A 25,762-nucleotide genomic window follows, 5' to 3' on the forward strand; every position below is an offset into this window, starting at 1 on the left:
TACACACACACACACGCGCGCGCGCGCGGGGTGTGCAAGGGGGGCCTTCGGCCCTCCACCCCCAACCACCCCGCCGGTAGGATCTCGCTTTACAACTCTTTTTTTGTTGCCAATATCTATTGTAAAAAAAAATAGGTAATTATGCACTTCACGGACGCCCTCACCGATTTCAATGATTTGCACATATGTTGTCAAGGTCACTGTTCTGAATAAGTATTAAAAAGTTTTATAAACATCGCTCATTTATTAAAAAGTAATGAATAGAATATAATTTTGAAATCGGTAAGGTGTTGTCTCTTTTCCAATAATTACCAAAGAAATGGATTAGGTATGGGTTAGGTTTGGATTTGGTTTGATTTTAGATTTAGTATAAGAAATATATTATTCAACTTTATTTTCAATTATTATTTATAGAAATTGGAAAAATGTCTGCCATTATATCAAAAAATGCAACTATTTTTGTATTGAAATCATATTTCCGTCAAAATAAAAATTCCGCAATGTAACCAACATAGTGTTCTTTCCGGGTTCCATATCGTGGAACATTGGCTCTTGTTTCACGTCAACAACGTTCGATATTTTGAGTGTGTGCTCCATTATCCGGGTCGATGAAATTCATTTTGTGATTCACAGTTAAATGCTTATAGCCTTCTTCGTTTAGGCAATTATATTGTTACGCCCGAGGCGGGGACTTCGATAGATATCGAAGTCGCGCGGTAAAGAGATCGGCCGCTCGCGGGACGCGCTAAATAAACAAGCACTTAAGGAAACTAATGAACTTTAATGCACTGCACAATTACAACACAAACGGTAACTCAGAATGTAAATACACAATAATGATAACACGGATCGACTCGTAAGAGAAACGCGTCCACACAGCCTGACAGCTGGCTCCAGACTCAAATGACAGCCGCCGCTGTCAACAACCTCTTGACAACGGACTTCTTCTCGTTCCACGACGGACTCGACCGCGACCCGAACCAGGGACATAACACTTGCTCCCCTCTCGAAAGATTGTCGTCCCGACAATCACGTTGTGGTAAGTCTTCAAAGGAATCTCGTCGTATTTCAGCTCCCGACGTGTCTCCATGTTCTCCCTGAACTGCTGTTGCAGGTTACCGAACCACACGTCTTCTTGGGATCAAACGACTTCGCAGATTCCAACGACTTCACTGATTTTCTCCTTAGAGAAAAATCTTCAGGCAAGAGGGGGGTAGCTTCCTGTGGACCCTCCGTTCTCCCAAGAGAACTCCTCAGGCCCCTGCCTCGGCATTCGCCCGAAGACCCACGGGAAAACCACGGGTCAAAAACCGTGGGTGAGGCAGCTTAGATCCCTTTCGGTTCCGCTCAAACTTCAGTTTCTTCAACTTTCACTTTTATTTCACCTTCTTTGTCGAGTTTCTGAAAGAATTTTAAAAAAAGAGCAGAAAACTTAGCTTTTCTAAAATTAATTCTTATTAAATAGCGGGCTCCCGAAAACTCCTTTCAAAACTTCGTTCGTGAAAAGGGGCTAACCTATCGGAATGAATCACCTTACATCTGTGTCTATTCGACTTCCTTATTCCGAAGACAACATCACTAAGCTTTCTAACTATTTCATAAGGTCCCTTCCAATTACTTTGCAATTTAGGAGATTTTCCCCTTACCCTACGAGGATTATAGAACCAAACCTTTTGACCAATATTAAAATTAACTTTCCTAGCCCTTTGATCATAACGAATTTTGGAACGAAGAGATTGAAGATTCAGATGCCGCCTAGCTTCACTATGTACGTCATTTAATCTCTTCTTCAGTCTTTGAACGTAGCCTTCAGAAGAACCTTCCTTCCCTCTCTCTGGAGGGCTTCCCCGTAATAAATCCAAAGGCAACCGTAAATCGCGTGCGAAACAAAGTTCCGCAGGAGAGGCCCCCGTCGCCTCATGTTTGGAAGAACGATAAGCTAACAAATACATGGGAACCCAATTATCCCAGTCCTTCTGATCCTCCGCAACAAATTTAGACAAATAATTCAAAATTGTTTGATGATGACGCTCGATCTGACCATCTGATTGTGGATGCAAAGCAGTCGTCCTAGTTTTCTTAATTCCCAAAAGGTGCATTCCCTGAAAAATATTCGATTCGAAATTTTTCCCTTGATCTGTGTGGACTTCTAAGGGGACTCCGTGGCGGGAAATAAACTGCTTCACAAAAACATCCGCTATTGTAGAAGCTCTAATATTCTTCAAAGGGAAGGCTTCAACCCATTTAGTGAAACAATCGATGATCAGTAGTAAATAGCGATTTCCTGCTGCAGTCATCGGAAGAGGGCCCAGTATATCCATCTGAACTCTCTCGAAAGGAGAACCCGAATCGTAAACTTGCAAAGGAGATCTCCCCTTACCCGATGGGCCTTTCTTCGCCACGCAGACTCTGCAGGAACGACACCAATCTTCCACATCATTCTTACAAGTAGCCCAATAAAACCGTCTACGGATTTTCCCCAATGTTTTGTTCACTCCAAAATGGCCTCCAGAAACGGAATCATGAGCCTCCTCCATAATCTGTTTGATGAAATTCCTGGGAACGACTATCTGAAAAATCTCAGATTTGAAATTCGGAGACTCCCATTTCTTGAATAAGACTCCCTCCCTTAAAATTAACGCATCCCAATAAGTCCAATAAATTTTCGCAGAAACGTCATGTTTTACCTCCTGCCAACTGGGGCGTACCCTAAGTTCTTTTCCTCGCAAAAACAAAACAATGGTAGGATCCCCTTCTTGCCTTCTCCGCCACTCCTCAAGATCCTCGCCTCCCAAAATTATTCGAGCAAAAGAACTTTCCTTCAATTCCACCTTCGCGCAATACGAACAACCGAATACAGAACAAGGGCGCCTTGACAATCCATCAGCATTCTGGTGAAGATGACCCTTACGATGGACTATCTCAAACTCGTATTGCTGTAATCTTTCCAACCACCGAGCTAGTTGCCCTTTCAAATCTCTGAAAGACATCAACCATTTAAGGGAAATATGATCCGTCCGAATCTTGAACTTTCTCCCATACAAATAATGGTGGAAAGATTTTAAAGAGGCCACAATAGCCAACAATTCTCGTCGTGTAATACAATAATTCCTTTCAGCTTTATTTAACACTCGACTATAGTAAGCAATAACCTTTTCTGCGCCGTCTTGGACTTGTGACAGGACCGCCCCTACACCGTGATTGGAAGCATCCGTATCTAAGATAAATTGTCCTTGCTCCTTGGGAAAGGATAAGATCGGTGAAGAAATCAACTTCTGCTTTAATTCTTGAAATGCTTTTTGGCAAGAAGAAGACCATTCGAATTTTACCTGATGCTCCGTAAGGGAAAACAAAGGTTTAGCCATTAACGAGAAACCTTTAATAAACTTCCTGTAATAGGAACAAAACCCAAGAAAACTACGAAGCTGCTTCCTATTCTGAGGAATCGGCCAATCCTTTACAGCGGAGATTTTCTCAGGATCCGTGGAAATTCCTTGCTCAGAGACGATATGTCCCAAATATTTCACTTCCCTTCCAAACAGAGAACATTTTTGGGGATTAATTTTCAAATTTGCCGAACGCAAGCGAAGAAAAACCTTTCTAAGATTAGACATCTCCTCTTCAAATGTCCTGCCAAAAACAATAACATCATCTAGATAAACCAAACAAACTTTCGATAGGAGATCTCGTAAAACTTTCTCCATCAGCCGCTCAAAAGTTGCTGGAGCATTGCAAAGGCCGAAAGACATGACCCTAAACTGCCACAACCCATTACCTATAGAAAAAGCCGTCTTTTCCTTGTCCTCCGGGCTTACCTTCGTTTGCCAATACCCATTCTTTAAATCAAGAGTGGAGAACCAAGAATTCCCTGATAATTGATCTAGAATATCTTCAATACGAGGCAAAGGATATGAGTCTTTTACCGTAACCGCATTCAACTTCCTGTAATCTACGCAGAATCTAAGCGAGCCATCCTTCTTTCTCACCAAGACTACAGGGGATACCCATGGGCTCCGAGATTCTTCAATGACTCCCCGTTGCCTCATCTCTTGGATGATACGTTCGACCTCCTCCCTAAGGTGTAACGGGATTCTTCGAGGAGCCTGCTTTATAGGTTCCGAATCTCCCACGTTAATCGAATGCTCCAAAATCTCACAATTCCCTGCGATTAAATTTTCTGAAAACACATCCTGAAACTCCACTAGGAAATCGGCGAAAATATCTTTCTGAAAACAAGACAGATTTTTAGAGTTTTGTTCGAAAAACATTTGCAGAGAAAGGGGTACTTTTCCTTCGGAAATTCGGAAACAAGGAAATTCCATTTCATCCCTTTCTTGGGGTTTCCCGAATTCTGACTCGAAGACCCTATCTAGTCCCAACTTCTCAAGAAAATCCGACCCTAATATACATTCGTCAGAAATGTTTGCCACTAACATCGGAATTTCCAAACGATACTTCCCTAATTCGATCTCAACGATAACCTTATATTTGACTGGAATGGTCTCTCCAGTCGGATATTTAAGGAAACAATTTTTGACCTCAAAACGACGCTTCGGCCCCTTAATCATTCTCTCACTTGCAACAGAAACGTCGGAGCCCGTGTCTATTTTAAATAAGCAATTCTTCCAATCAAGAAAACCTTTGTAAACAAAAGAGCTTTTCTTAGGTCTACTTATCCTAAAACATTGTTCAATTTCTGGGGCATTGGCCATTTTAGTCGAACCTGCCCCATAAAGTTCGACTAAACCTTGTTTCCCGTCAAAGACGGGCATTCTGACCGGAAGTGCCCCTCCGCGCCACACTGCCAACACTCTTTCTTCTGTAGATGGAATTTACTCTTTTTGTCTTTATAATTTGAAAACCTTTCTTTATTTCCTTCCCCTTCCTTCTTTTTATTCTCCTCACTCTGCCCGTTAAATCTATTATTCTTGCTAAATTTGTTAATTTTGTTAAGTTTATTGTTAAATTTATTGTTTTCGTTACTTTGATTGAATTGATTGAATTTATTCCTCGTAAAACTATTCTCCTGAATGACCTTTACAGCCATCGCTCTTTCCACCGCGATTTTTAAAGAAGTAATATTCTCTAACTGAAGAGTTCTTCTCAGGAAACCGTCCGATAGCGCAGCTATAAACTGGGCACAAGCGATCTTATCCCTCACTTCGTGAGAACACTCAGGGTAAGCAAGACGCGAAAGCCTCTCCAGATCTGCACCCAAAGTGGCCAAATCTTCCGAACTCTTTTGTTTTCTGTTGGTAAACTGGGTATAGTAAGTCTGGGCCAAATGCCCCTCCCCGAAACGCAACTCTAACTTTGATTTCAGCTCGTCGAATTTCAGATTCTCTATTTCAAAAATCCCATCCAAAATTGAACGTGCCTTTCCCCTCAAACAAGCAGCCAAAGCCACGGTTTTCTGAGAATCGCTCCAGTTATTTGCCCGCGCTATCAAAACGAATTGAGTGAGAAACTCACGCAAGGGGACACTCCCGTCATAATTATCGGTTTTTAATTTTAGGCCCAAGCCGAGATTCGAATTTTCTAATCGCGGACTATTATAAGAAGGACTTAGCTGTTGGTCCTGTCGTAATCTCCCCTCCAGACGTCGGAGCTCGCTGTCTCGCTCCCGGAGCTGCGCCTCAATTCGGCTCGCATCTGCAAGCGTTCCTCTCGCAGCTCCCGGATCTCTCGCATCGCCGCCTGAAGAGTGATCGTCTCAGCCGACGGGCTGGGAGTCGCGGCTCGTATCCTCTTTCGTGTAGAGACGCCCGTGGGATCCTGTTGCCCGATGTTTGTCGTCGACATTCTAAATTCAGCGTCCTCACAAAGTTGGCAAAATCACGTCCCGATTGATCCTTCAGTATCCCGTCGATCCCGGACGAGCCCCCAAAATGTTACGCCCGAGGCGGAGACTTCGATAGATATCGAAGTCGCGCGGTAAAGAGATCGGCCGCTCGCGGGACGCGCTAAATAAACAAGCACTTAAGGAAACTAATGAACTTTAATGCACTGCACAATTACAACACAAACGGTAACTCAGAACGTAAATACACAATAATGATAACACGGATCGACTCGTAAGAGAAACGCGTCCACACAGCCTGACAGCTGGCTCCAGACTCAAATGACAGCCGCCGCTGTCAACAACCTCTTGACAACGGACTTCTTCTCGTTCCACGACGGACTCGACCGCGACCCGAACCAGGGACGTAACAATATGATCTCCAAAGATCTGATATAATTATAGAACCTGGTTTAATCCATTTCTTAATTACAGAAAGTAAAGTTTCAGACGTTCTGTCCAGAACTGGCTCAAAATAAACGTTTTGTTGTACGTTCGATGCCACCGAAAATCCATTGTCCCGTAAGAAGACGTCCTTTATTATATTTTCGTTTTCCGATCTTTGCTTCGTCAATCTCAACTATTATATTATCACCTCCGATTTGGACAGAATTTTTTTTTGTCCATAAAATACATAATTCGCGGCAAAAGCTTGCCCAGTCAACAACTGTTTTTAGTGGTATATTTAATTCATTTTCTAGGAAATTTTGTCGTGGCGGTCTCAACATTAAGTGATATCCAATAAAGCAGCAAACATTTTGAATAGGAAGGCGTGATTGTTCGAACCAAGAATTTTTGTATGCACTAATTTTTAAATTACATTGTATTTTAACACGTTTTTTATTTCGATTTTTAACATAAGATGTTGCATTACACGAAAATAATAAATTATCTCGGTGAAATTTCATTTCCTTCCCACATTTCATACAATTTATAGCACCGTGGATCACTTTTCGTGCAATTAAAAAGTCGATTAATTTATCATAATTATTACACATCCAAAAATTCATATAACTTCATTTTACGTATTTTATAACAAGAAATACTTTATATACAACACAATATACTTTATTTTAATCAACACTGATACTAGTAATCGAATATAGAACGAAGCCAGAATGATAACCAAAATATGACTAAATACAGAATAGGTTCGTGAAATGTCTTGACTGTTTATAAACATAGCGTCGCGTGATACCTCAATCATAATATTTACACCATTATTTTGTCAAAAACCAAATACATGGTTCAAAGTTATTTCATAATGGTGACAAAATTGCAAAACCATAAAATATTTTTATAAATATCTCGGAAACTAAGGCCGAGCGGCGGTAACATGTATAAAGAAAAGTTGTTCAGAATCATGCTCCCGACAACATATTTCAAGGTCATTGAAATCGGTGAGGAATCGCTAATGTATATAATTACCCAGCTATTTATTTATGATGAAAAGAATCTGTTTGAATCTGAAAAGATTTTTTTTTTAGAATATCTTTAATAGAATTCTTAAAATCTTTTTATCAATTTAACGAAATTCAAAAACATCTTGTTGATGCAACTTCTTCAAATGTGATACATGAAAACAACGAAATGGATAAGAATTATGCGGACTTGCTATCGGAATTACCTATTGTCAACTATGATAATGGTGAAATTAAAGATTTATTTTCTTTCTTTCAATTTATCTAGATATCTATTTTCAAAATTCTTGAAGATTATTTTATTTCTCTCTCTCTCTGTTTAGAACTTAATGAAAATGATAATAGAAATAATTTAAGCAATAACAGAAATACACGTCTGTTACGTCACGCAACAAAATTTTTATTACTTATTCAAATACGCAAAAACTTGCCCCTATAATCTGTAATCTGTAATCCGACCGGTGAACATATCAATCTCAATCCCACCGCGTCACGTATCATTATCAATATAATTTCTATTGTTAACAATAATCTCACCGCGCGATATACTATTGCCAATATTTCTTATTATATCATTCCACCGCGCAATGTATTATCGCCAATATTCATAGTACGTCAATAGTATTTCACCGTGCGATATATTATTAAGAAGCTAGCTATACATAACATAACCTTACTTAAGAATAATAGAAACAATTTTACATAACATAACATAACCTTACTTAAGAATAATAGAAATAATTTACATTTACCCTCACAAAATTAGTAACAGAGAAAATGTTACCAACATAAAAGACCACCATATGATAATGTAGTTTCCTACTTACCGACAGAAGATAACATTACCGTCATAAAAGTTACCGACATATGATAATACAGTTGACATTACCGACAGAAGATAATATCAATACATACTTTACCGACATATGATAATATCAGTACCTACCTTACCAACAATGGATAAAGATAATACCGACATTACCGATGTACGGTAATACCAACATGAGATAATGATGTTGCTAACCTTACCGACGTATTGATCGTGTAAACTCAAGGCTAAATACAACGCGCTATTTTTTCCTTATCGCTTCTCAGAAGCGCCGAGCGATTACAATTCTCAGAAACGCCTGAGCCCGACGCATTCCAAGCTCAAGGCCAAGAAATATTCCGCTCGAATATTATTTCATATGTATATTATTAAGAGACATTTTATATTCTCAAATGAATTTACCGTTAATACATATATACATATATATACAGGGTGTTCAAAAAGTCCCGGACCGGTTGAATATTTCATAAACTATGCACTTTAGAAAGAAATGTTTCAGACAAAAGTTGTATGGCTTGAAGGGGGCCATAAGATGGCGTCATTGGTTTGACCTTGAAAAGTCGTTTGAAGGTCACGTGAAGGTCACCTTCAATTTCTTAAATGGAACCCCCTATTTTTTGTTACATATTCTTGTAGCTCATCTCGAGAGCTTTCCAAAACACTATAATTAAGTATTTCTTCATTGAGTACTTTTCGAGTTATGAGGCTTGAAATAATTTCTTAATTTTACATAAACCATAAAATATCTAGTAAAATATTCATTTTTCGATTATCTTACCTTAATACTTTTATGTACAAAATAATGAGAGAAATCAATTGGTGTAAAGAAAAAACATAGTGGTTTCGAAGAAAAAATATGTAATTTGCAATTAACAATTACATATTTTTTCTTAAAAATAAGCAGCCAATTGAATTGGCCAATGGCTACAGTATGCTACAATATGCATTTTCAAAGGCGTTTAACTTTGTGCTTTGTGCTGCAGAAGCGGCAACTTTCGCTGACCCAAAACTAGTATCGAAATTTCGCTGCGCTACCGAATTATTCGCTGGAATACCGAACTTTTTCTATCAGTGTGTACATTCAAAATACGTGTCGGTAATTATTCGATATTTCTCATTTTTTGTAAGTCTGTTTAATTTCGATTAACATTTCATTATCTCAGTCGTATGGAAATTTAGTAAAGTCCTGAAAATGACTGACTATACTCCCAATCAAATTGTTGATATGATAATGGTTTTAGGAGAATGTAATAACAATTATCGTGCTGCAGCAAGGCGTTATGCTGAACGCTTTCCAGATAGAAGACACCCTAGTGATATGACAATACGCAGTTTAACTGGAAGAGCTCGTGATGGACATCTTACTCGCCAACGTAGGCGCCACGAGTACAACGAAAATGATCCTCGTGTTGTAACTATTCTTGCAGCTGTTTATCTTGACCCTCATATCAGTAGTCGCCAAGTTGAAAAAGAAATTGGTATACCAAGAAAAACATTTTTAAAAATCGTAAAAGTCCTTAGATATCATGCTTATCACATAACGTTAGTGCAAGAATTAAAGCAACGTCATATTCAACTGCGTATTGAATTTTGCCAATGAGCTTTGCAGATGATAGAAAATAATCCAGATTTTTTCAGGTTTGTGCTTTTTTCAGATGAGGCTACATTTTATAGTGACGGACAACTGAATAGGCACAATTGCCATTATTGGTTAGACGAGAATCCTCACTGGCATCGATCTGTAGATCATCAGAATCGTTGGAGCCTTATGGTATGGTGTGGGATTGTAAATGGATATTTAATTGGTCCTTACTTTTTTGAGCGAAATGTTGATAGAGAAAGCTACTTGGAGTTGATAAGAGATCGGTTGCCAGAATTATTGGAAAATGTTGATTTAGAAACAAGACGAAGAATGTGGTTTCAGCACGATGGTGCAGCACCACATTTCGCACGAATCGTACAGGACTTTTTAAATGAAAATTATAATGAGAGATGGATCGGACGAGGAGGTCCAGTTAATTGGCCTCCTTGCTCACCTGATCTCACATCTCCAGATTTTTATTTATGGGGCTATTTAAAGAATGTTATTTTTCAACAACGACCCACAACTAGAGCTGACATGCAAAACCGCATTCGTCAAGCATGCGCAGCAATTTCAAGGCTGACTTTGAAAAACACCGTACGCCATTTTCAAAGGCGTTTAACTTTGTGCCTTGAAGCAAATGGAGGCAACTTCGAACATTTGCTTCGTGGTTAAAGTTATAATCGTAACGATAGTGAGAGGCAAGGGGACTCACTTTAATCAAGCACCCCGAATAGTGAGAGGCAAGGGGACTCACTTTAATCAAGCACCCCGAATAGTGAGAGGCAAGGGGACTCACTTTAATCAAGCACCCCAAAGGAAACAGAACTTGCTACGTCCACGTCGTTGTTTCCGGGTAACGCTAAAAGTAAAGTTAACTCATGTAAAGCAACAGCTACTAAGAGCTTGTGGAATAAGAAACACTAAATGGCCTTTTTATGTTATGAAAAACCTTAAAACGTTAAATTTTTCATTTTTTCTTGATTCGGTATCAAAAATAAAGTTTCTTGTTAATAAAACCACTCTGTTCTTTAAATGACCTTGAAAAATAACGTCAAGGTCAACATTGTTGAGGTTGTTGTCACATTCCAGTTCGATCTTTCTTATAAAGGTACCTTCACAACGTTTATTCCGCCAGAAAATTTAAATAAACAGCTACCAGGCAGTTATTTAGCATTTGACCTTAAATTGACCTTCTCAAGGTCACGAAAAAAACTTCAAAATATCATTTCGGACGTAAAATTTTCCGCTCTTTTCGAATCCGGTGTCAGAAATAGGGGTTCCCATTTTAAAAAACCACTCTGACCTTCAAATAACCTTGAAAAGTAGTCTCAAGGTCAAAGCTAGTTACACAGATAGATGACCCCCATTATCTTGAACAACTTTTGTCTGAATCATTTTTCCGTATCTGTCTTAGGTACAAAGAAATTTGGGTGCATATATTAAAATGGCCCACCCTGTATATATGGTGTTGAAAAAAAAGAGTCACATATTTTGATAGCAGGTAGTATTGATCAAAACAAGAAGAAAAGGTCTAATTAACATGGGTCCTAAGACTAATATCTTCAAAGATACAAGCTATTTTGTTATTTGAACTCTTTGTCATTTTCTTATTAGTCGTCATCTTTAGAATGTAATGAACAAAGGAGTAGGGGAGAGTGGGGTCCATTTTGTTATCATACATTCAGTTTCTTTACTTCAGTTTTTTTATGGAAGATAAATGATTACATTTCATATTAAAATAAAAATTGTTTCTTTATCTCTCTTTGTTTATTTTTTATTTTTTAAGGCACCTAGAAAAAAGATATCCCCATTGTACCCCACTCTCCCCTACTCCTTTGTTCATTACATTCTAAAGATGACACGACTAATAAGAAAATGGCAAAGAGCTCAAATAACAAAATAGCTTGTATCTTTGAAGATATTAGTATTAGGACCCATGTTAATTAGACCTTTTCTTCTTGTTTTGATCAATACTACCTGCTATCAAAATATGTGACCCTTTTTTTTCAACACTCTGTGTATATATATATATATATATATATATTAGAATTAAGCACATGCAATAATTCTTATTAAATTCAAGAACTTAATGGTTATAAACATTAAATTATATCCAAAGAATAAAAATTGTTGCATATTTACTTAATGAATAATCTTTATTACTAAAATTATATCCCACCGCGTGAATTAGCCGCAATAATTTACTACCAATATTAAAGACAATTAATTAACATTACTTTATCTCACCGTGAATTAAAATTACATTCATATGGAACAAAATTAAAATTATATTACTCTTTTAAATGTATCCCACCGCGATACAAAATAAATTATTGCACGCTACAATGTGATTTGTTTTTATATACATATCTATATCCCATCGCGTAACCATATATATACATATGTTAAAATAATTGTAATTATAATAATTATGGTATCAGCAGAATTTATTAATACATAAAGAAATAAAAATGAACTTTTGAACGGAGCATGCTAGAAGCTCCATCGACATTTCTACAGTTAGAGCTTAAAATTCTACCTCAGAAAATATATGCATATGAACTGCAAAGAAATTCTGATAGCTTAAATAATTATTATAAAACTTATGTCAAAATACGATGTAATCAGTATAGCCAATTCTATGCTGACCGTGCAACCAGAGTTGCAGAACACCTCGGCTCCCCAGGACTCAGGGATGGCAGAGCAAACACCTGGAACATCAGGGACAATCCAGACAAAAGAAACCGTGGAGAAATATAAATCTACGGACAAAGCAATAATAATGAGCCCAGAAGGCAAGTTGATACCGTTCAGGACCTTGGACAAGATAACCAATGATGACGAGGACAGAAAAGAAGATAAAAATAACCCTCCAAAATATAAATACATATTGTAACTACTGAGATTAAATATAGAATGTAAAGAAACGAATCAACATATTTATCCTAACCATAAAATAATTATAGGTTAAGGAAAATGTAGAGATAAGAAGCGAAAGTGCAGAAAAGTGCACTTAAAATAAGCATAGATAACAAAATGTAGAAATTAATAGAAAATATGGATAAATATATATTAAATAAGTGAATCGCGTTAATATTAAGCGTATTGTATGAAAGTAACCTTAATTTAATGCATAGAATAGTTATACTCATAATGCACATGCGCAGAACCACGGCGCATGTACTAGAGATGCGCAGAACCACTGCGCAGGTACTACGCATGCGCAGAACCGATGCGCATGTACCAAAACCGATCGTACGGCGAGCGGCGAGAATTAGAACAGGCCGCTGAACGGGATCGATAGAGGGGAGAGCCAAGAGTGGGGAGGCCTATATAAGGGGCTGCAGAGCTCACTCGAGAGCTTTTTCCCGGGTGTCTTCGTAGCGAAACTTTGTTAGCGAGTCAGTAACGAGTTAACGGAATTTTCCATAGAAATAATCGAAGAAGCGTGAATATTGTTCCGCGTACACGGCGATATTGTGTATACGAGGACTTGCATGTCCAAGATTGAAATAACTGTCAAATCCAGAGTTCATTTATATTTTATTTTATTTTAAATATATAAATATATGTATATATAATTTGAACGGTAGCAGTTATCATTTATCCAAACGATAAATTCCAAGATCCGTAATCCCGGTAGTGAGTAATCCATCTGGGAGTGATCTGAAAAGAAATATTTGTCAAACAAATATTTCGAAAGTAAACGGTAACTTACCTGAGGAGGAATCCACAGCGGTGACGTCATCCTGTCAGCGTTGCTCGGCGGCGAAGTCCATCGTCCAGCGGCGACCTGAAACAGAAAAAAGGATTATTAGAACGAGTGGAGATACGACGGGAATACGTCGGAAATTTCCATCGTTGAGACGCAGTCAGCGGCCATCTTGTAACCCGACACGGTGGCATGACGCAGCTAGGCGAGGCCAGTGGAATATTCCAGGGATCTCGACTCTGGCGTTGGGCTTTTCCAAGTCCCAGATCCTTGCTTATTGGTGGATAAATAAACTGACGACCGTATTTACTAAAGATAAGAGAACTACATCCTCGGATATTTTTACCCAATATTAAGTCGTCCGATCACAACCGCTCCGTCACCCCCACTCCAACTCAGAAGAGTCCCACCATCTACAAGCCCTACTAGGCCCAGTAGCGCGCGCATCTCCTCAGTCTATGCCCAGCAGCGCGCGCATCCAGCCCGGAGAAGGGAACCAATAGCGACCGCGTCGCCCACGCCTGAGGCGCGCGCATCTTCCGAGGCGCGCGCAGCCAGCATGTCAGAGGAAGCCAATCACAATTCAACGTCGACATCTTTCGAGGCGCGCGCATCCAGCACGTCACAGGAAACCAATCACCAATCGACATCGAAGCACGTCTTCCAACGCGCGCGCATCTTCTAAGGCGCGCGCATCCAGAGCAAAGGAGGGAACCAATCACAGCTCAACTCCCTCCACATCGAAGCGCATCCTCCACCATTGGGCCCCGGACGCAAAGTAGAGACCGACAACTATATAAACCCATGCAGAGCGATCCTCCTCGCATTCGGCAGCATTCTGATCAATATTATTCCAGTATTAACTTCAGTTCACTTATTTTGACATTTGTACTTACAACTCTGTACTTATACTTAACCAATAAACTCAGTGATTATTACACGACGAATTCTCTTGACTTCTTGGACTGCAACCCTCTTCTGGAACCATCACCGAGGTAGATGGCATCCAGTGGAAGGAAGTAGTTTCCACTCATCAATGTACAGCCGATTTTGGTAAGTACACAGCCGAATGTCACTCATCTAAATTCTTAATTCAATTTCACTTCAACTCACTACTAATACTAATCAAATTAATTTGCATGATAATTTTAATTATTCGGGTATCTATACCTAACAATCCACATTCCCGCATCCATCCATTCAATTAATTTGAATCTTCTCTCGAATTTAAAAGACTTTTACTGGAACTAGTCTCCTTGATAAGATAACTCGATTGACAGTGAGAAGGGCGAAATTGCTACGGCAGGGCGAAACTACTTCCGGCACAGTGAAAAGGCAATTATTCTGAGGGATTTATCCTAATGATGGAAGTTTCCTTTTAACTCGGAGCTGGCGAGGCAAAGGAAAAAAGAATAAAAGCCTCCTGTCACATCGACGTTTGATTAGGCAAAGATACAATTTCGGCCCGGTTAATTGGCAATTATCCTGAGGTTTCACTGCTAATGAGAGAAGTTGTCTTTTAATTTTGGAGCTGGTTGACGAGAATAACGTCAGGTTGAATCTAGCCTTGATTTCAAGAATCGGGACACATCCCAGAAATTTGCGTAAATTAAATACACTGGCTTAGATAAAATAATTTTAATTATTGTCTTTAATTTTAATACATTTTACTCATAACCATCTATTATTAGATGGTTAATACTAAGCCGGACGTTTGACAGGTGGACACTTTATCAATGTATCCAATCTCCTTATTTCTCCTTAAGCTTCTTCGATTTTCAGCAAATCAAACCAAGAATTAAATCAAAATCGAAATCGAAACAGCAAAACTAACCTAACAAAATCATATGAATGATAGCTTCTCATTACCACAAGTCGACATATATATACTAGCAGTCGATAATTACTTACAGTCAATAACTTACCATCGGTCGGTAATAGTCATCCGTCAATACATACCATCGGTCGATAATTTACCATCAGTCGATAATTTACCATCGGTTTGGTAATACAGAGTCCAACAATACCATCGGTCGGTAATGCAGAAATCTGCAATACATCGGTCGGTAATACAGAGACCGACGATACCACCGATCGATAATTTTCGCGAGTCGATTATTATCCCTGGTCGATGAAGACCATGGGTCGGTAATCTTTTATTAACATAGTACTAACACGAATTATTCTTCTCCGACTATATTTTAGCCGCGATCTCAACCCTTATGAAACCTTGATAACTAAATCTGACTATTTCTCTCTTTATTCTTGTGTCAGTAATTATTTTTCACTGAATGAATATTCACGCGAGACCTTTTCTTTTCATCTAACAGGTGTTGGTTTTAAAATTCAATCAACGTAAGTAACATCGAGCCACTGCATAATACTATTCAATTCTTATAACTAATTATCATCAAAACTATGTAATTAATAGATGGTCCGCGTACGACGTGTAAACCCCGGTACTCGACAAACGCCTTCCATTCGCGAAGCCCCTGGTTGCATACACCGAAATAGACACACCCAACGCTTACCTCATACTATTGTTTCACTGGAAAATGAACTCATAACGCCAACCCCAGTTATTATAGAAATAGATCCTTAACCATCAGAAGATCCTCTTCCCTTTTCAATCCCTGAACCGAAAGTTATAGAAATCCAGGAACACATCGACATCCAGATAGATATCTTTGTTCCTACGACATCATCAACGGAGGATCACTCCATACGTGCACCAACGGAGGATTTTCCAGACAATCTAAGTGAATGTTCAACAGTTTCATTTGACTTCAGCAACCCTTTAACTCAAAGGATCTTGGAAGCCTGGGAGAGACGTGCTGAAATAGCACCAAACACAATAACCCCAGACCAGTATAGTTATTCGCCGGAAGAAGACGATTTCTATCCTCCACCAAGCTATTCACCAGTAACCTACGATCTAGACCCTCTCACACCCTTAGAAATCCCCCAAATAGAAATCGAGATACCCATTGCAACCATCGATATTGAGTATTCGTATATTCATCCAGACATGTATGGTTACCTTCGTGAGGAATAAACTCACAATCGTTATGTACTTGATTTAATAAACAAACAACATTTACCCAATTTGTAGAAGAAAAGGAAGCAAAGGATGAAATAAATAAAGAAATCTTATATATATATATATATATATATATATATATATATATATATATGTATATATACATATATTTATTCTCATTCCTCTCTGAATCCTCTCTACGAAGCACTACAGACCTTCAATCTCTCGGCGTCCCAGGATATAGCCGGCCTGGCAGGTTGCCCTAAAACAAATTGAGAGATTAATTGCATCCAACTGAAAAAGTAAGACTTCCAGACCAGTCCTGAGGAACTGGGGACGTAACACGTCGTCGAATACAGCGAATTAGAAGGACGCAGTTTCCGTCAGAAAATATTAGATTTGAAGTTGAAACTGAATCTGAAGAGAATAATCCCAAGGCTTGTGAAACTACAGTATCTGAAAATAGGGACTCGCCAACAAAAGTGACAGATTATATTACAGATCGTTATGAAGACGTAAATATATTATAAAATTCTACTTTAAAAAATATATTTAATTTATATTTAAATTATATTTTGGAATTATTCAATTTACACACATTTAATATGTATGCTTTTACATATGTGTACACGTGTATAGATAAACCTATAATATGTATGTGTATACGTTATTTCAGATGTCGATGAAAATATATTCATAGTTCCGGAAGACGATTATGGATTTTGGTATGAAAATACGACAAATGATTCAGATAATTTTTTACCATATTATCCAATAGAACAGTTTCATCAAATGTAGACATTTACACAACGGCAAGAAATGAAAGATCGGAAGGAACTTGCGTTATATGTTTAGATTCGAAAGCAAATCAGATAATCATACCATGCGGACATATGTGTTTATATGCAAATTGTGTTCATACTTTTAGATACATATGACAAAGAATATCGGATAAACTTCAGAAAACCGATCACCTCCGATTTGAATGAAATTTTGTAAAAAGCTTCCTTTTAGCTTAAAATGCAAGCCTGTAAAAGGAATTTTGGCAACTCCTACAAAAAAGTCATTTTTTTAAAGAAAATGATGAAAAATATAATAATAAGGGAAATATATATAATAAGACAGTTAAATTGTCTTGACCTTGACAAAATATGTCAAGATCACTATTCTGAATACTCTCCATAAGATTTTTAGTAAAAAAAATCTTTATTAAACAAAACATAAACATAAAATATTATACATCTTCTAACACATTTTAATTAATATTTCTTGGATAAACTCTTTTAATATCTTTCAAAAGTTGATCAAATGGATCTATATTAAGTTTTCGTACGCGACGACGCCACATAAATTCGCACATATGGTCAGCTATTCGACTTGAACCGACACCACCACGAGATAATTGACGACGCATCCATCGCCAAGATGATTCAATATTTTGTGTATGCGCGCCAGTTGCAGAATCAACAAATTCTTCACAATGATTCACCGTCTTATGTATATATCCATTATCATTGAGATTAATATACCCTTTCCAACAATCTGTATGAATTTCAGTACCAGGTGCAACGTGTTTCTTTATTAAACTCAATAGAATATCTTTGTTTCTTTTATTTTCTGGACAAATTTCTAGACGATAATTATTTGAATGTCTACGATGAATCATTCCAAGAATCCAACATCCTTCTACAACACGACCTCTATGATACTTGCGCCGACCTATTTTGCACTCATCAATTTCTATTATTTCGTTGATACCACCAATCAATCCTTCCTCTTCAAATTCAGCATCTAATGCAAGCATACAGACTTTCCTACAATAAGATATCCTATCTGCAACGGTTTCGCTAGATGTTTCTCTGTTGGTAATAATACTACTTTCACGAATGATTTGTTCGAATGACATATTTACGGAGAAGCAGTACGTTATAATGATACAAGTTGCAGGAGATGTATGACATCTTTCAAACCATGTATTTTCTGCGACAGACACTTTATGATTATATTTGCCTTTTTTTCGGCAACAAAAAACACCACAAACATTCTCAGACTCATGAACAATCATATAACGCTTGTGTTTTCGACAAAATCTTTCCTTTGGTATTAATCCAATATCACGCAACCATTGTAACGTGATAAACGAATTCTTTAATATATTCGATAATGTATACAAATTATACATCGTATTTTTTATCGTATGTACTCATATGATGATTACCTATTAAATATAAAAAAAATTTTATTAGCTTCTAATGTTGAAACAATACACAATCGTCACGAATAACAATTTGTAAAAAATCATACCTTGGTAGATAAGATTAGAATATATACACAAAAAATACTGAACAAAGCTTTATTAGTTTGCTAGTTAACGTTACTTCTTTGAACGATACATACGTACTCAGCACAAATCGAAACGTAGACCACGAGTAACGGCTAGCAAAAAATATAAACAAATCGTAACAAATGTAAACAAGGTCGCGCAACAAGCCAAATACACACACACACACGGGGGGGTGCAAGGGGGGCCTTCGTCCCCCCCTCCCGCATCCACCCCGTCCCCCTCGCTTCGCGTGGGAAGTTACAAACCCATGTGGAACCTCGCTTTTAAAAAATGACTTTTTTGTAGCAGTCGCCAAAATTCCTTTTGCAGGCTTGTATTTTAAGCTAAAAGGAAGCTTTCTACAAAATTTCATTCAAATCGGAGGTAATCGGTTTTCGGAAGTACACCCAGAATGTCCACTTTGTAAAGAACAAATAGGAGATATTGTTCGAGTCACTCCATCTTAAAAAATATCTTACAGATTAGAAATAATATTTATATTTTATTTCAGATTTCATCGTATAATTCTGAAGATTACAAATAATGATGCAAAAATACGATAAATGTTTTAAAAAATTCAATATTATATTAATTATATTCTTCACTATACATTACTTATTATATATCCATTACACATTTGTTACTACATAAACTGTAAAGCAGATTTTTCATTAAATTTAAACAAGGCAGCAAATGATATGAAAAGGGAAAACTTAAAATGACTGGAAAACAGTCTACGTTACATACGTTTCAATTGCAAAACAAATCAAATAGTCGTACCACGGTATCGTATGTATTTATGTACAAGTGTTTTTCGTACTTTTACAGATGTATACGACAAATAATGTTCACTTTGCAAAGGATAAATAAGAGATATTATTCGAGTCATTCCATCATAAATTAAGTTTTTTAATTTGAATAAAAGCTAATCGTATATGCATCTCTTTTCAAGATTTTTATGAGTAGCAAATTACAATTTAATTACATTGAAATTATATTTACTTGTATTTATATAAGCAGATATTGTTTAGAAGATTCAAATGATTGATATAAAATTACTTAATATTTACTTAAAAAAAGATTAATTTTTTATGAATAACATGTATTTTCGTTCTGGAGATCATCTATTAGTTTCTTAATAAGTGCACATCGATTAAATTGTGCAATAATTGTTTATGCAATTTTGTACTTGTCATAGTGAAAGTACTATTTAATGAAAGTAGTATCGGCGTATTGGTCTATATTTTAGTTTGTAAAAAACTAACGATAATGTCAGGCGAAGTATAATTTTTATATGAATATATATAAAGATTTCTTTTTCGTACTTATAATGAATTCTTATTTCGTTGTGCAATTCTCTTATTTTTAAAACAAAAAGAAAAGTGAGAGATAACATACAGGGTGAGTCAAAAGTGTTTTAAAAATTTGTGAGCGTGTTCCTGGATAAAAAGGAAGAATAAATGTTCATATGAACATATGGTCGCAAATGCTTTGTTGTCGAGATAATGGACATAAATCAGCAGTATCAAATAATGCTTTATTTGAACGTTTACAATGTTGTTATTGTTTATAAGAGATGTTCAAATAAAGCATTATTTGATACTGCTGATTTATGTCCATTATCTCGACAACAAAGCATTTGCGACCATATGTTCATATGAACATTTGTTCTTCCTTTTTATCCAGGAACACGCTCACAAATTTTTAAAACATACTTTTGACTCACCCTGTATATAGAAAAAGTAATATACTTATTTTTAAAAGACTGAATTTCTAATTCATGTTATGATGTATTATACTATATATGTTACACTGGGTATATTACGCCATATTTTTAAACAAAATAAATTGTGAGATAAGATGATTGATTTTCATTGCGACAGATTATTTTATGAGTGTAATTCTCTAATTATTACTAATATATGCGCTACTGCCTATAACATTATACATAATAATTTCTAATAATATTATACAGGGTAGGGTAAAAGTTCCGGAACGGCTAAATATCTCAGAAAATATTAATTTTTTGAAAAAATGGTTTAGACAGAAAAGAATGACTTAAAAAATCTATTAGCTGATGGTATATCGAAGAAAAAATATGTAATTTTCAATTAACAATTACATATTTTTTCTTAAAAATAACTGTTTCCTTTACACCAATTGATTCCTCTTATTATTGTGTACATAAAAGTATTAAGGTAAGATAATCGAAAAATGAATATTTTAAAAGATATTTTACGGTTTATGTAAAATTAAGAAATGATTTCAAGCCTCATAACTCGGAAAGTACTTGATGAAAAAATATTTAATTATAGTGTTTTGGAAAGCTCTCGACCTCAACTATAAGAATATGTAATAATAAAAATAATAATAAAAAATAATAAATAAGAACAAAAAAGTTAATAATAAAAAGTAGATGAAATAAGAAAGTAAAAAAAATAAGAACAAAAAAGTTAATGAAAAGGTATTGTTACGTCCGGTGGACTCCACGATTCTTTTCTTTCCTCGAAACGATTTCGTGGAAGAAAGAAATCAAGGATCGACTTGCATTCGGAATGCAAAGCGATTCTTCTTAGGAATAAAGATAGCACTTAGAAGAACGCAACCTAACCCGCGGGTATCGCCATTAAACTTTAACAAATCTAATTCAGAGAATGGCCAATCGAGATAGCGCTAACAGAACACTAGATAAACCCTTGAATTAAGAGACGCGAAATTATTATAAGAAATTCCAACAGCCGTATTCATTCGTATAGTTTACTCTTGAAACCGCTCTATTTCAGGGATTATTAAAACAAAGATCCGCTGGTCCTCGGGAGAGTGACAAATAATAAACGTAAGACAAATCTTCCGAAATTGATAGTGCCCGTGCGCTCGTTCGACAGGCCACCCTCAAGCGTTCTCCGAATCGCCAAATCATCAAGCGATAAGATAATCAGCTCACTCCTACTCTCTACTGGATGAAGCTAAGTCTCGAGCCAAAGGGCTTAACCAATTAAAATCTTAAGAGACCCCTCTCCTCCTAAAAATCAAGCTCCTTGACCTTAGGAAGGGAGTAATAGAAATTATTTTCTTCGCCTAAAAAGATTCCCCATCATCCAGAAGGGAGGAGGAGTAAAAACCTTAAAAGTCGAGAGTCGAAGGCGCGGACACTCAGTTCATCTTTAGAAAATATTAAGCCAACTCTTCAGTGCAGTACAGAGTATTTTTCTAAATTTCGAAGTTCAGTATCTATCAGTGAACCCACTCTCTCTGCTAAATTTCACGAATCATTTTCAATAAGTAAGTGAAGTGAGTGAGGTGAACACGTTGGACCAAGCGAGCATTCCATTCATCATCAACCAGCAACCACCCACCTGCGGTTCCACCTTCGGGCAGATCAAATTCTTCTCACCACTTTTCAACGCTCACTATAATTAGTAAGTCTAATTTAATTTTATTGTCTTCCCCCTCTCGTGTTAACTTTGTAACTGATTGTTATTGGGAATGATCCTAGACCGATAGATAAATGAAAGAAATATTCGACATCCAGCTTTGAGAAAATAAGTTTTTCAATCATTCGATAATCATTTTATTTTTCCTTGTCCCACTCCCCTTTCTAATTCACCCATCATTATCCCTCGTTCGCCGGGAATCTCCGCAAGGCAATTCGCGAACAATCCCTCGTTCGCCGGGAATCTCCGCAAGGCGATTCGCGAACAATTCCTCGTTCGCCGGGAATCTCCGCAAGGCGATTCGCGAACAATCCCTCGTTCGCCGGGAATCTCCGCAAGGCGATTCGCGAACAATTCCTCGTTCGCCGGGAATCTCCGCAAGGCGATTCGCGAACAATTCCTCGTTCGCCGGGAATCTCCGCAAGGCGATTCGCGAACAATTCCTAATCTGAATTTCTTCTAAATTTCAAATCTTTATTTGAAACCATTTCCGAGTCATGTTAATTTAATTCATTTCCCTTCTATTTATTACTTAACTATCTCTTTATTAGTACGATCAATTTAAACGTACTTTATTAGTACGATCAATTTAAACTTTAAGAGTAAAATCTTTCGGAACGGGTTATTATTTTGCCTAAGTCTTACCCATCTTTTCCCAATGACAACAGTAATAGAATTAATAATAGCTAGTCTAACATCAAGTTTGTAAGATATTCAGCGTCAAATTATTATTAATGCCTCGCTCCGGTAAACGGCAGACAGCGTTGCGGTGACGGAATCGGCTGAACAGACGGTCGAGAGTGAGACAGGCTCAATCGTTACCTAAACCCACTAATGGCGATACCTTAAATAATATTAATTCTGACGCGACCGTTAGCAGTAATAAACTCGACACTAGCACATACCCTCCTACCCCCTCTTCCTCACCCCTTATCCCGAATTATTCTCCAATCTCGTCCCCAGGGCATTCCTCGACCTCCTCCGGTACACCTGTTCCGGGTCCCGCGCCGTCGTCTGCTTCAGCCCCCAGATCTCCTACCCCGACCCCACCAGAACTTTCTCCTTCCCCAGCTACGCCCTCTACCCTTGTTTTCGAACCCTCTCCTTCGCCTTCTCCCGCACCCTCCTTAGAATCTCCCTCTCCTTCCCCTATACCTGTTATCACCCTTGATTCAGACCCTCCTTCCCCTTCCACCTCCTCAGAGTTTTCTGAATTCGGCGAGGCTCTGGGAGATTTCGCGAGAGATCTTCCCGACCTTGAAGAAGATTCCCCCGACTTCGACTTCCCTCCCGATTCCCCGTCGGAACATCCTGACACCCCTGAAACTCCTAAACCTCCCCATCCTCACCCCTTAAGTTATTTCTTATCCTAGTTCCCCCTCCTCGATTTCCCCATTCCCGAAGGATCTTTCCGCGTAGGTCCCGGTCCAGTGGACCACGAGGAGTTCCTTCACTACCTAACTATTGCCCCTTCCGATGCTTTATAGCATCCTTGGTATCCTTGGTATCTCCCTGGCTCCCACCTTCCATTAGGAGTTCCTATTCAAGCCCTGTGGAGGAAATTCCCTCCGTCCACCATCCAGTTTGACAACCTTTGACCCCTTGTCCTCTCCCCTTTAGCTTTATAATACACATGTTTAGATAAGAAATTTTAAATTAAAAAGAAACAAATTTGTAATAATCTCCAGCCAGGATTAATTACTTAAGGCAGATTTCCCACTTTTTATCCTGGCTGACGTCCTCCGAACCTATGTAACACTCGCGGAAATTTCCTCACATATACAATACAACACACATAAAATTTTCAATTATATTTGTATTTTTAAAAGTTTTTATATAACCCTGTAAATATGTTTCATATCTCTCAAATAATTAATTAATGAATAAATTCTAATTTATGACAAAATCTTCATTTATTTTTCCACCCGTTCTCATTCCTTGAAGTCCGAAATCGCACAGGGTCCCGTCCCGAGTAAAAGAGATTCGATTCTCTTACCGAAAAGGGACCGACGAGCGTAACGGCCTAGGACACTCACAGAGTTAAAGGGACCATTCTGGTCACTGACCTATGCCAGGCCCCTGACAGTGCGCTCGACCCGATCTGTACACACGCCCGCAAAGTGTGTCACCGGGTAAGTAGGTTGCGTCCTTTCAGATGGCCCGACCTTTCAAGGGTCTGGACGTAACAGTATAATAAAATAATAAAAAAAATGTTAATTAAAAAAAAACTCCCGATTGCTGCCAACAAAAAATACAATATTAATAATAAATAAAAAAATGTTTAAAAAAAAACCCGACTGCTGCCAACAAAAAGTACATTTTAATAATTATAAAAAAATCATATATAAAAACAAAAAATAAAACAAAATGTAAATAAAATAAATAAATAAAACAAAATGTAAATAGAATAAATAAATAAATATATATATGAAAATAATAAATAATAAAAAAATAAGAAGAAAAAAGTTAATAAAAAATAAAAAGTAGATAAAATAAGAAAGTAAAAAAAAATAAGAACAAAAAAAGTTAATAAAAAATATAATATAAATATAAAATAATATAAAAATAAAAAGTAAATAAGAAAGTAAAAATATAAAAATAGTCATAAATAATATAAAATAATATAAAATAATATAAAAATAAAAAGTAAATAAGAAAGTAAAAATATAAAAATAGTAATAAACAAAAAAGTTAATGAAAAGGTATAATAAAATAATAAAATAAAATAATAATAATATAAATAAAAACAATTATATAAATAAAATTTAAAATAAAATAATAAGCTTAGAAAAGTTTGAAATAATATATATTCTTAAATATTAATATAATTAATTAACTATACGTTATTAAGTAATAAATTAAAGTTTACACACACACACAGATATATATATATATATAATTTTTATTAATTTATTATGTATATATGTAAAGTAATAATTATTATTATACATGTCGCATACATACACACATAACAAATAAAGTATAAAGTAAAAAGTATAAATATATAAAATCATACAAATACGTTATTGTTTATTCTTATTATACAAATTTGGCGATATATAATTTACAAAGGGTAAAGACTTTAGAATTAAATATGTTGGATGATCGCTCGTCTATTCAAAGCTAGCGCCACTAAGGGCCTCAACAGAGGCATAGTACAGCATAGATGGCGCGCATAAAGGAGTCATTTATGTCACTCTATGTATTATCTAACCTGTGTATAGTAGCATTGTTCTTGTCGTGCTCATCATTTCTTTGTCAAGTTCCTTTTGCATTTTATCGAATAAAGTATATATGCTCAATCACTCTCTATTAAATATAATATACCCAAGAAATGGTTATGGGCCCAGAGCGTTTAACAGCGCAGAAAAAGGAAAGTATAATACGATTCATAGTGAAAGAACAAAAGGTTCGAGAAGATTCCTGAAAAAAGAGGATTGAAAGAATGAACGCTACAAACAATAAAAACGAAGTTCTAGTCGAAAAGCTGTCCGATAGAAATTATCGAACATGGAAAACCGAGATGAAGTGGTTTTTGAGAGGTAAGGTATTATTAGATTATGCTCTCGGAAGGATTGA

General features: G+C 36.8%; 1 pseudogene; it reads right to left on the reverse strand.

Annotated features, from left to right (window-relative positions):
• Positions 1-397: 397 nt before the first annotated feature.
• LOC145966522 (uncharacterized) lies at positions 398-6,859 on the reverse strand (annotated as a pseudogene).
• Between the last annotated feature and the right edge of the window lie 18,903 nt (positions 6,860-25,762).

The sequence above is a fragment of the Camponotus vicinus genome, unplaced genomic scaffold, assembly GCF_025532165.1.
Source record: "Camponotus vicinus isolate PSW18456_S1 unplaced genomic scaffold, iyCamVici1.0 SCAF_2, whole genome shotgun sequence".
Lineage (NCBI taxonomy): Eukaryota > Metazoa > Arthropoda > Insecta > Hymenoptera > Formicidae > Camponotus > Camponotus vicinus.